The sequence below is a fragment of the Emydura macquarii genome, unplaced genomic scaffold (assembly GCF_026122565.2).
Source record: "Emydura macquarii macquarii isolate MOO-44397 ecotype Brisbane River unplaced genomic scaffold, CSIRO-AGI_Emac_v2 contig_705, whole genome shotgun sequence".
In the NCBI taxonomy this organism is placed as follows: Eukaryota; Metazoa; Chordata; order Testudines; family Chelidae; genus Emydura; species Emydura macquarii.
In genome coordinates this window covers 13,979,949-13,994,021 of record NW_027130842.1, presented here as the reverse complement: position 1 = coordinate 13,994,021, position 14,073 = coordinate 13,979,949, and positions in this window count along the sequence as shown.

Here is a 14,073-nt window from a genome sequence, read left to right as displayed (position 1 = left end):
CAGTGTAAAGGTGCAAAATCTAATAAAAACTAATTGCCTTATTATTATTATTATTTTATTTTATTATCTATAAGTAGTCTTCAAATCACTGAGCCCTATTTAATGTATAAAGCATAGAAGGGACATAGCTTTAGAACTCTCTTAGAAGATAGTTTGTTTTTTTCTGTCAGAGAAAGAGGCCTAATTTAAGTCCTGTTGCTGTTATTGCTTTGCATTGTCCTACTTGTGTCTAATGAGTTAGGACTGAGCCCAGGTCAGTGGGTCATCCCCCAAGCTTGTTGTTAATATTCATAGAGGGGGTTGGCAGGATTTCATCAAGGAATCTTTTATGAAAACATTTTCTTTATTTATCCAGCTTTAGTCAGAATTCAATCAATAAAATGTCTGAAATGTGGATTTAGAAGCAATGCAGTTAACATACTCTTAGCTCTACAAGGCAGAACTCAATTATGCTCTCAGGAAGTTCAGCTAAGGAACAGTAGATAGATGTTCCTGTAAAAGAATTCAATATGCCTCCCCTAATCTTCTTATCTCACCCTTCTTCCATATGCATAAGAACATAAAAAAATGGCTGTACTGGGTCAGACCAATGATCCAGCTAGCTCAGTATCCTGTCGTCCAACAGTGGTTGGTGCAGGATGCTTCAGAGGGAATGAACAGAACAGGATAATTATCGACTTATCCATCCCCTGTTCTCCAGTCCCAGCTTCTGGCAGTCAGACATTTAGGGACACCCAGAGCATGGAGTTGCATCCCTAACCATCTTGGCTAATAGCTACTAATGGACCTATCATCCATGAACTTATCCAATTCTTTTTTGAACCCAGTTATACTTTTTTCCTTCACAACATTCCCTGGCAATGAGTTCCACAGGTTGACTGTGCGTTGTGTGAAGGAGTACTTCCTTATGTTTTGTTTTAAACCTGCTGCCTGTTAATTTCAGTGGGTAATCGCTGGTTCTTGTCTTATGTGAAGGGATAAATAATACTTCCTTATTCACTTTCTCCACACCATTCATGATTTTATAGATCTCTATCATATCGCCCACTTACTTGTCACTTTTCTAAGCTGAACAGTCCCAGTCTTTTTAATCTCTGCTTAAATGGAAGCTGTTTCATACCCCTCATTGTTTTTATACCTTTCTCTGTACTATTTCCATTCTAATATATATTTTTTGAGATGGGTGACCAGAACTGCATGCAGTATTCAAGAAGCAGGAGTATCATGGTTTTATATAACGGCATTATGATATTTACTGTCTTATTTTCTGTCCCTTTCCTAATGGTTCCTAACATTGTTAGTTTTTTGACTGCTGCTGCACATTGAGAGAACCACCCACAATGACTCCAAGATCTTTCTTGAGCGGTAATAGCTAATTTGGACCACATCATTTTGTGTGTATAATTGGGATTATGTTTTCTAATGTTCATTGCTTTGCATGTATCAACAGTGAATTTCATCTCCCATTTTCTTGCCTAGTCATGGAGTTTTGTGAGATCCCTTTGTAACTCGTCACCATCAGCTTTGGACTTAATTATCTTGAGTAATTTTGTATCATTTGCAGAATTTGTCCCCCCACTGTTTACCCCTTTTCCAGATCATTTATAAATATGTTGAACAGCACAGGTCTCAGTACAGATCCTTGGAGGGAGGTGAGGGGGGCTCTATTTACCCCTTTCACTGTGAAAACTGACCCTTTTTGACCAGTTACTGAACCATGAGAGGATCTTCCCTATTATCCCATGACTGGTTTTGCTTAAGAACCTTTGGTGAGGGAACTTGTGAAAGTCTTTGTGAAAGTCCAGGCACACTATATTCACTGGATCACCCTTGTCCATATGCTTGTTGACACCCTCAAAGAATTCTAAGAGATTGGTGAGGCATTATTTCCCTTTACAAAATCCATGTTGACTCATCCCCAAAATATTGTGTTCACATATGTGTCTGATAATTCTATTTAGTATAGTTTCAATGAATTTGCTTGGTACTAAAGTTAGGCTTACCAGTCTATAATCGCCATGATCAACACTGGAGCCTCTTTTTTTAAAATTTGGGGTTACATTAACTGTCCTCCAGTCATGTGGTACAGATACAGATGAACTACAGGGCACCTTATTTATCAGGACCTGTTTTAGTTTATGGCAATAATTTCAGAATTTCTAATAGACTGAAAAAGCAATGACCCATAATAATAGCTACAGCAGGTAGCAATAATAAGGACAAGTGGGTGCAATGAAGCATATGTATTGCATGGACTTTTTCTCATCTTTCCAGATTGAGCAGTGTTGTCAAGGTGAATTCAGTTTTCCTTTATCCTGGGAGATGAACATCTAGGCCAATTAGTACAAGAGGAGGTTCTTTATTGGATTGGCCAGCTCTTGGCAGTAATTGTTTTCTACTTGATTTGCCTGCCATTACAATAAGTACTCAGAGTGCAAATTCAGTGTCTCCTTGTAGCATTTGTGTGTGTGTGTGTGTGAGAGAGAGAAAGAGAGAGGGAGACAGATAGAGAGTCCTTATTGCAGGCAATGTGCCTTGCTTTTCACAAAATGAATTTGGAAGACTTCCCATTTTCTGTGTGTCCATTTATCTTGCATTTTACAGAGGGAGGCCAGAAGATGGAGGCAATGCTAAAGATGAAACAAAACCCAGAGAATGGTCTACTGTTGACGTATGCCTTCCAGAGAGAACATTCTGAAGATTCTCATTTCATACTTCTGTAACTCCCTTTGGAGGCCTGGTCTACACCTGAAAGTGAGATTGGCCTTGCTACATTGAGTCAAGGCTGTGAAAAATGTTGCGTCCTGTGCGATGTAGTTAGGTCAACCTAGCCACTCCCCACCCTCTGTAGATGCAGCTAGGTTGATGGAAAGATAGGTAGTGCATCTTACTGTGGATGGATTTACTACAGCAATGAAAAAAAACCCTAGTGTCTATGCTAAAGTGGCATAGCTGCCGTGCTGCAACTGTCACTGTAGTGCTTGTGGTGTAGACAGGCGTTTTCTAGCTCCTGGAATACTGAACTGAGCCACTGAGATGCTACCTTCAGGATTACAATAACAGTGGCTCCATAGCCTCAGAACACCATCTCCCAAGACTTAGGATCTTGGGTGGGGACAGAATAGATTAGAAACTCCTACAGAAGCCAATGGGGAGCTTCAGATGGAGTGATTTATATAGACAGGTTGCTAGGCCAGTGACCAGCTAGGGCTGCACAGTCTCAGGGGAATGGGGAAGGGAGGGATTCAGGCTTCTTCAGAGACAAAGGGGCTAACCTTGATTTCACTTTTGGGCTCTTTGAGTTTGGAATACGAAACTATCCTTGAAATTTCTAAACCTTATAGACAACAATTTCGTAACTCAAAAAGTGTTGCAGCCAAAACAGGGGAATTCTTTATTAGACTTTATCCTAACAAATAAAGAGGAACTGGCCACTTCTCTGAACCCCAGGGGTTCTTGGTCGGATGCTCTTTAACATTTTATCAATGACCTGGAAGAAAACATGAAATCCTCACTGACAAAGTTTGCAGATGACGTAAAAATTAGGGGAGTGGTAAATGATGAAGAGGACAGGTCACTGATTCAGAATGATATAGATCAGTTGGTAAACCGGGCACAAACAAACAACATGTGTTTTAATATGCTAGCATAACTGTATACATCTAGAAACAAAGAACATAGGCCATACTTACAGGATGGAGGACTCTATCCTGAGAAGCAATGACACTGAACAAGATTTGGGGGTTGTGGTGCATAATCAGCTGATCATGAACTCCCATTGTAATGCTGTGGCCAAAAGGATTAATGCAATCCTGGGATGCATAAACGGGAATCTCAAGTAGAAATAAAAGTATTATTTTACCTCCATATTTTGCACTGGTGTGACTGCTGCTAGAATACTGTGTCCAGTTCTGGTGCCTACAATTTAAGAAGGCTGTTGATAAATTGGAGAGAGTTCAGAGAAGATCCACAGGAATGATTAAAGGAAAGGAAAACATGAAAGAGCTCAATTTATTTAGCATAACAAAAAGCAGGCTAGGGGTTGACTTGATTGTAATCTACGTGGAGAACAAGTATCTAATAATGGGCTCTTTAATTTAGCATAAAATTGTATAAGATGAACTGAAGCTAGACAAATTCAGACTGGAAATAAGGTGCAAATTGTTAACAGCGAGAGTAATTAACCATTGGAATCCTTTCTCAGGGGTCATGGTGAATTCTCCATCACTGGCAATTTTTAATCAAAATTGGATGTTTTTCTAAAGGATGTGCTCTAGGAAATAATTTTTGGGAGTCCTGTGGCCTGTGTTATAGAGGAGGTTAGACTAGATGATCACAATGGTACCTTCTGGCCTTGGAATCTGTGACTCTATGGAGCAGAGAGAGGTGCAGCACCACCTAGAGAGTCTCTACTCAACTCCCACTCCTCAGACAAAAGGAGACTTTGAACTATTGTGGGATTTATTATGTGGTCAGGTTGTGCCAGCTCTGCAAAAATCAGCAATCGGGGGGTCAGAGAACCAACCTGCTACTGACTAGCTAGAGCCAGCCAAGTCCTCCACAGGATCCAGACCAGGGATCCAGGAGGGAAAACTGTCTCACTTAGAGATAACGACATTATAAGGGAAGCTCTTTTTATTTTGTTAATGATGCCCAACATTCACAGTGCTGCAGCACTCATCACTGGATCTATCCCCAGTGTCTCAGCTGCCAAAGGTAGTAAGGAGAGATTGGGGGGTTGTGTGCAGTGGGGAATGCAGGGAGGTGGGGGAATTTGTTATATTGTTGATTTAGTATTTTAGTCATCTTAATCCTTTCCTTGCCCAGAGCCTCTGTTTCCTGTCTCCAATCAAGACCCCTGTGTTATATTGTTCTATCTGTGTGTGGCATTTCACTCGTGGGATATTGTATTTTTTTGTTCATGTGGTGAGTTATATTCCATGTGAACAGGGAGTGGTATTAGTTATTTTCCCCAGGGTCAGCACCCATTGGGTCCCAGGCATAGAGAGGCGTCACATTGGTTGGAGGCACCAGATGCTGAAATAAAGAGCCCAGGATCCAACCCATGTGAGGAATGAGCACCAGGAAGGAGGCTTCAGCCAGGAATGGACTACACTACTCTTGCTGCTAGCATAGACTAGGTATAATCAAACAAAAGCAACACCACTGGATACTAGTGAAGAGTGTTAAACCTACACTCTGTGTGATTTGTTTGAAGTACAATCAAATGGGTCATGAGGACACAATAAAGTTCAATACATCTTAAATTTAAAAAATAAAGGTCAAACCACAATCTCAGTCACAAAGTCTTTTTTTTTTTTGCACCCCTCCACCCCCCCCCCCCCCCCGCTTTTTCTCTCTTACATCTTGTCTCATTCACTTTATAGTAGTGAAGAGACGCATTTGAAAAAATAAGTCCAACACTAAGACAAATGCCTAGATTCACTGCTATGCTTTGGCTGCTCTGTGCCATTCTAGTTGATGCAAAGTAGCTGTAAACACATCTTAACCTGCCAGCTAAGCTGGGTTTATGGCTGCTTGTGCATCATTAGAGCAATGTAGGCCTGTACTGCTGAATCTGGCCAAAGGTTTATATTTACCATTTGCTAAAGTCTTCTAGAAAAATAAAGCAACCTTGTTTTGTTTCACATTCCCTCCATCTTGTAGAGTTAAGATTTGACAGATGATATGGCGTTTAAGTGGGGAGTACCTCAGCTCACCCCTCCCCAGATCTTTGCTTTATATTTTATGAAAAAAACCATGTCACTTTCCCTTCAGATCTTGTCCTTTTCCACTTATTCCTGCTGTATTATTATAGAACACTCAGGGTTGCATAGTAACCTCTATTCAAGCACATTGAAATGTGTCTCTGTGCCTTACCATGCACCAAGGACAGGCACATAGATCTCTTATTCCCTTCTTCTGTGTGCACATAGTCTTCTTTGGAATGGTGCTTCCCTCTAGATGTCCAGCTAGCTCCATGGGCTGAAGAAGGGTATGTGTGTGTGTGTGTGTGTATGTGCGTGAAAGATTCTGGCCCTGCTCCTTACCTATCTCTTTGGGTGATTGATACCCCTCAGGAGCTACAGAAGGAGTAGTTTCCCAAGTGCTGTGATCCCGGGCCCATGTGCAAGGAGGCCTCACCTTAGCTCACCTATGCTACAGCCAGGAAAAGTCTGGTCCACAATCATTAATGGGAGCTATTGAACTGGATACTAGAAGCACCTGAGCCCTGGCACAATGTGTACAATTTAGGAACAGGAGGTATTATCTCTTCCTGCACTATACGACAATGAACTTCAATGGAACACAAAGATATAGTTTGCTCATTCAGTGCGCATCGATTCTGAGTGTACTCTTCTCTGGTACCTAGGGCACTAAAATGCATTATTTTCTTCATGCTAACTGTGAACCAGGTGCCCCGTCTTAGTCACAGACCAGGGATACACATAAGTCTACATACAGGGACTTGCCTGGACGTGGTCTGGTGGCATGTTTCCCCTGTGATCACCATCTTCATGATATTCCACCAAAGGGGGGCATGTATGGCCACTGCCAAAAGCTAAGAACTTGCTGGTTGTTATGGTTATTGCAGGATGTATGCACAGAAAATATTTTAAGAGTTATGTAATATGTGTATTGCTGTGTTCCAAAGCGGCTGGAAGTTGAACTGGTCTCCTGGAGCAGTGTGGTTCTCAGAGCTAACTCACTGAAAAGTCAGAATAATTGACATCTATTGACCCCACCCAGCCAAATGTTGACAAGCTCTACAAGTTGCAGGCTTGTGCCTTCCCAAAGTACAAAAGATCCCAGGGAAAAGATCGTGAATGGGGAACCAGCAGGGATGAACTGAAGTTAACCAAATGCCCTGGGTATGAAAAGAGACAAAAGGTCCGGAACCGTATAACAGGAAAAGAAGGGTCAAGATGGCATCTATTACAGAGAGGACACTCTGCCAGTTTGAGAGTTTCCTGAAAAGTGGATCCTAGCTCTGTCGACTGGACAAGTGCTGTTCAGACTGACTATGGGTAAGAAATAGATTAGACAGGAAAGGGATTAGACAGAAAATTAACTTTTTAGTAAGCAGAGGCTCTGGATTGCATTTAATATTTTTATTGTTACATTTTTCTTCATGTGTCTAATCCCTATTCTTGCTTCTATTTGAATCTTTATCTTAAGCTTTTGTCCAATAAATTTCACTTTGGTTTTACTATAGATACGACTAAGTGCCATGTGCTAAGGTTGAACAGAGGTGATGTCAGTGAACCGGCTTCCATGGAGGCAACAAATCTGTATGCATTGCGAGTGTCCAGAAGTTGAGGGACTGGCACTTGAGTGTGATGAAGGGGGGTGTACTGATAGGTTGGCGGGACCTGTGCCTCAGGGCCAGAGCAGAACTCTGGGGCTAGCTGTGTCCAGAAATTTAGCCACAGGTTGTTGTATTTGCTCTGTCCCAAGGACTCACTTACGGGCCTAAGTTCTGGGGTGTGCAAATTGCTAGCCTGCAGATGGTTTGTGGACCCCAAAGTGGGGATGATTGTGTTGCCAGAAGCCAGTAGTTCTGGGTGAGTTTCCCCTGATGGGCAGACAAGGCTCTTTTGTTTTATAAGCAGGCTGTAGCAATTCACTCTGTACCCCTTGGATAGTCCCGAATTGTCATATTAACTCCTAGCTTACATAGTCCATATCAAGCAAATTATTTAGCTTTGAGTGTTCTATCAAATAGGTGTAAGCAAGTGCAAGTCATTTAACCTCTCTGTGTCCCAGTTTTCCCACCTGTGTAATGGGGATAATAATACTTGTTAGGCTTGATGAAAAATTGTAAGTATGTTCTGTGAAACTTTTTTAGTTATGACAAAATTTATCATGGAAAATTTAAAACATTTTCAGATTTTTCAACAAAGAAAAAAGCTGAAACATTTTTAAATGTTTCCCAAAAGCCATGTAGTTGAAAAAAGTTTCAAATGAAAAAAATGTGACCAGCTTTATTAATGCTTGTATCACAAAAGCATGGTGTGGTTTGATCAATTAATGTTTGTAAGGGACCAGGCTGGAGCTGAATATTATTGCTTAGCAGCTCAGGTAATCTTCTGGGTGCTAGCAGTAATTAGAAATAGTTAGGTTCCCTGTTCTCTAAAGAATACTGACATTTAAAGGAGAAGAACATCATTTTCTTTGCATATTAATCATAGAAATGATCAAATTTTTAATTAATTTTTTTTAGATCATCCTCTCAAATTTGAAGAAAAACAGTGGTATGTATTACCAAAAGGGCTTCTTCTCATTTTTCCCCTATGGCTCCTTATGAAATGTTTGTAGTCTAGGTTTTCTTTGAGCTGGAATTTCTGTTGGATTATGGCCTCTGGTGCATGAGTATGATATTTGTCTTTGCTTGAGTGAGTTAAGAGAGTCGTGAAGTGTCTGGATTTATGTCTGAAGGGTAAGAGAGTGAGTATGGGAAACACAGGGGGAGGAGATGCAATGATAAAAAGCATGACTGGTCTCATATTCACATGATTACTTTTTATAATTCTTTTTGTAAGAATTCAATGCCTCTTGGTGATCATTGAAATAGACGAACAGCATTTGTGTTACTCCAGTAAATACTTGCTTCTGCTAAGCTGCTACTTGCACCAGACTTGGACTAACAATAATTAATCAGTACTCGGGTGCCATCACCTTTATGCACAGTATATAATATGAGAGAATACAATTTGTCATGAGTGAATTTAACATGGTTGAGTCAGAAAGGCCTAATTCTGCTCAGTTTCGCTGAGGTAAGTGAAGAATAACACTGGTATCAGAGCAGAATCAGGTGCATTGTTCTTACCTTGGGAGAAGGCTTCTACTTAGCAATCTGATTTATGTAGATAGTAAAGTGCTTTGTGGTCCTCAGATGACAGGTGATGTGGAAATGCACAACATTATTATTACATATCATATGCATAACTTTTCATATGTATATACCATTTCATCAAGTTACTCTTGGCAAAGGCATTCTCTTTGGTTAGAATACCACTTGAAGTTGTGCACTAGCGCTAATCAAAACCAAGTTGAAGAGGCTAAGGATTTTTTTTTTTTTGGTCATTGAAAACCATCACAGTGGGAGGTGGAGATATTCATTATTCAGACAATTATTTCACACATGCCTAACACAGGTTAAGAATTCTCAATCTTGAAATGTTCAAAAACCTAAAAGGCCAATACCAAATCTAATGAAAAGGAAACAAACTAGAAAGCTGGCACTGTGACTCTAACAGCTGGCAGCCAACTTGTAGATTCTGCTTGAGTTTAAAGACTGTCTGCCAGTTCCCTGCAATACTTCTTAGGTCAGGAAGAACAGACACAATAATTAGAAAAGGGATTTGAGAGCTTAGGTCATTCCCAGCAGACAAAAGTTTTCCCTTTGATGTGGCTGATTGTGGGATGGCAGACTGGGGGGAACCTGAAGTGTCATTGCTGTATTAGCGACTAATTTGTGCAGTTGGAAATCTTGAAGTAGTTGCAGTCTCTAATATGTAAAGGTTTTTCTCTGGTTTGGAGAAATCAGTTTGAGAGAGAGGTGAAAAAAGCACCCAATGACTCACTATTTCCAATAGCTCTTTCAATTAGTCAGGCACTTCATTTGATAGCGCTCTCTTAGTGCAAGCACCCTTCCAGAGCACAGTACCATCAATTAGAATTCATGAGCAGAACACAAGCACAAAATAAAAATCTAAGCAAATGCTCAGACAAGTATGTAACACATAAGATTTAATGGTAGCCAGGGACTCTCATTCTCAGATACAATGCTAGATATTTCTAGAGGCCGATTGAGTGGGGGTGGGGTAACAATTTGCCATCACTTTTGCAGGGAACAGCAAATTGAGACAGCAATGACATTCCCTCTTCTGTGTGCTGAGGTGGGGGAGGGAAGCTTTAATTTGTGGTTGAGATACCACAGAAGTCTCACCAGCAGAGATCAACACTATTACTATTAGTGCAGTATTACAATTGGTTTTAATGAAACCCAACCTAGATCAGGGCCCCATTTGTGCTAGGCACTGTACAATCACACAGCAAGAGACAGCCCTTGCACCAAAGAGGAAATAGAGGCACCGAAAAGTGAAGTAATTTGCCCAGGGTCACGCAACAGCTTAATGGCAGAGCTGGGAGTACACACTCAAGGTTTGTCTACATAAATGTTTTGATCATGGCAAGCCAGGGTGTGAAGCTATCTCATACTAATGTGAATTTTTGTCTGTCTTTGGGCTAGATTCTGGCTTTTGTTGCTAGAGGCACAGTGTGGGAAAGGGATATAGAGGAGCTGGATCAGTTGAGTGAAGGCACCATGAGTCTTTCTCCCTGCAGCATGCTCAGTGGCATTTGTCCAAAAAAGAATTGTGCATTACACCTCGTTTCTTCTTGCAGACACTGGCAGTTGTGCACAGGGGCCAAGACCCTTGGCCATGCTTCAAGCTGCATGTCTGGTCATGCGCCCTATGCACTAAGGAGCACTGCTGGGTGTATTAGTATGCACTCAACCACCCAGCCTAGCACTGCATCAGTGGAGCGTTAGATGACCATTATGCCTGGTGCCTGTTCCAGCACACATCAGAACTTAGTCCTATGTTTACATAATTTAACATAATTTCCTGGAGAAATCCAGAAAACAAAAACAGGTTAAAGATACATTTTGTATTATCTGATGTTGTCTGATATAGATATATACATACCTACTTACTGTAATAGTCCTGATTTTTTGTTTCTGTGTATTTATGAAACATCATTAATGGGACAGAAAATGTCAGAGGATAATAGTCTTCTACTACTAGATAGCGCAAAACACTTATTTTTCAAAGTGCAAACTATTGATTTTGTAATAGTTTGCTCTTTAAGTGAGTGAATCTCTGCTATTTCAAATGATCAAGATAGATATAATCATTCTGTCAAACGGATGTTTGTGTAGTGGAATGATTGAGGCTTCATTGTGCCATTGGTGAAGCATTGCAGCATTCCAGCCAGTTTAGGGGGAAAAATTGTATGCTTCAGGCTTTAACAAGGAAGCTTATTTGGAAAAGTGGAGTTTAGTTTTATTTAATGTCATTTAATAAAATGATAAAATGTATTTTAGAAGAGCATAGGCATGTGTGTAGCACAAAAGGATCTTTATTAGTTGCACCCAATATCTTGGGTCTTTTTAAAGATGCACCCAATATAACTATTTTTGCATGAAATCATAGACCTGTAGGACAGGAAGAACCTTGAGAAATCATACAGTCCATCCCCCTGCACTGAGGCAGGCCCAAGTATACCTAGATCGTCATGGACAAGCGTTTGTCTAACCAGTTGTTAAAAACCTCCAGTGACGGGGATTCCACTACCTCCCTTGGACACCTATTCCAGTGCTCAACTATCTTTATAGTTAGAAAGTTTTTCCTAATATCTAAGCTAAATCTCCCTTGCTGCAGATTAAGCCCATTATTCCTTGTCCTGCCTTCAGTGGACATGGAGATCAATAGGTCATCATCTTCTTTATAACAGCCCTTAACATATTTGAAGACTGTTCTCAATCTTTTCTCAAGACTAAACATGTTCACTTTTTCTAACCTTTTCTCATAGGTCAAGTTTTCTAAACCATTTATTATTTTTGTTTCTCTCCTCTGGACTCTTTCCAGTTTGTCCATATCTTTCGTAAAGTACGGCACCCAGAATTGGACACAGTACTCCACCTGAGGCCTCACCAATGCTGAAAAGAGTAAAACAATTAGCTCTCATGTCTTACATATGATACTCCTGTTAATACATCCCAGAATGACATTAGCCTTTTTTCGCAGCTGTATCACATTGTTGACTCATATTCAATTTGTGATCCACTATAACCTCCAGATCTTTTTCAACAGTACTACATGCCTAATCAGTTTGTATTTGTGCAATTGATTATTTTCTATCAAAGTGTAGTACTTTGCACTGTCTTTATTGAATTTCATCTTGTTGAATTCAGACCAATTCTCCAATTTGTCAATGACATTTTGAATTCTAATCCTGCCTTTCAAAGTGCTAGCAGTCCCTCCCAGCTTGATGTCATCTGCAAATTTTATAAGCATACTTTCCACTCCATTATCCAAGTCATTAATGAAAATATATAATAATACTAGGACATGTTAAAGATACATTTTGGGACACCACAAGATAAGTCCTCTTATGAGTATGTTCTTTCAACCAGTTTTGCAACCATCTTCTAGTAATTTCATCTAGACTACATTTCCCTTGTCTGCTTATGAGAATGTCATGTGAGACTGTATCAAAAGCCTTACTAAAATCAAGATACATCATGTCTACAGCTTCCCTCTTATCTACTAGTCCAGTAACCCTGTCAAAGAAGAAAATTAGGTTGGTTTGGCATGATTTTTTCTTCACAAATCCATATTGCCATTACTTATCACCCTATTATCCTCTAGGTACTTACAAACTGATTGTTAAAGAATTTCTTCCAGTATCTTTCCAGGGATTCAATTTAGGGAGACTGGTCTATAATTCCCCAGATCCTCTTGGTTCCTTTATTTCCCCTATTTTGACTTACATTCCTTTCTCCTGGCTGCAGTTTTAAAAATTAAAATTAGCAACAAGGGGGAAGGAACTCAAGCCAAAATAGGGAAAGAACAGGTTAAAAAATATTTGAATGATTTTGATGTATTGAAGTTGGAAGGGCCTGACAACATTCTCTTTATAATAATTAAGGGACTAGCTGAAGCAATCTTGGAACCATTAGCAATTATCTTTGACAACTCATAGAGGACAGATCTGCCAGGGCCCTTTTAAACTGCCAGGCCCCTGGGCAATTACCCCCCTTTGCCCCACCCTCCCCTGGCAGTGGGCCTGCAAAGAAATTTGTCTGTTTCCATTTTTTGTAGTATTCCATTCTGATTTTCAGGTCATTAAAGAACTCCGGGTGGAGTTATATTAGCCTCTTGCCATCCTACCTTTTCTTCTCATTAGGATAGTTTGCTCTTGCACGTTTAATATTGTCTCTTTGAAAAACTTCCTGCTCTCCTGAACTCCTTTTTTCCTTAGATTTTCTTCCCATGGGACCTTAACTATCAGTTCTCAGAGTTCGTTAACGTGCAACTCTTTGGGGGTAAGGTTGTCTTTGGGGGTAGTGATTCTCATTTTGTTCTGTTTGTACAGCACCTTGCATAATGGGGTCCTGAGCCATGACTGAGGGGTTCCTATGTCCTATGATAATATAAATGAATCATTTTTCTGAAAGCAGAGTTTCTCTCTTTTCTCCTCATTGCATATAATTTCTTTCAAACACAATTTTCTAACCCTGTAACATCTCAAAAAACGTCCTGATAAGCTATTATTCATTACAATATGACATTGAGTCCATTGAGGTTTATTCATGATATTTAAGTTCCTGGGGACAATTTGCAGAAGTAAGGTTTTGAAGGACTAAGCCAGAATCAGTACTTTTTCTCTAGCAGCTCAACAAACAAAGCAATCTGTTTCTCATTTGAAGAGACTACTGCCTGTTTCCATAATTTCCTCAATACGAAATGCATGGTAGCCAATTAATACTGTTTACCACTCAACTCATGTCTTTTTTTTAAAATTTATAATTTTTTATTAATTTTTGCCAAACCTACAAGTATACAAAAATACCAGATTCATCATAATACACATGGTAAATAAAGAGAGATAAGATAAAGGGAGGGAGGGGAAGTGACATATCCATCTCAAGGGTCTATGTTAATCATAGACCTCTAAAAAGTCAGCCCAAATTGCTTCACATTTTTCAGTCATTCCCTGTCCACAGAATGCCAGTCATTGTTAGCTGTGAGGTTAGCCATATCACTGAGGTAGGCATCAATATTTGGTGAGGATCAACTTTTCCATTTTTCCAGGATTAATTTTTAGTTGACTAAAGCTGTATATTGGAACCATGCCACCTTGTCACTAGGTAATCTCCAGGTATCAGGAATATTTCCAAGAACAAAACTTAGGGGAGAGGCTCCATCTTAGTATCCAATATCAAATTGATCCTTTGGCCCACCTCGTACCAGCAATTCTTGATATATGCACACTCCCAAA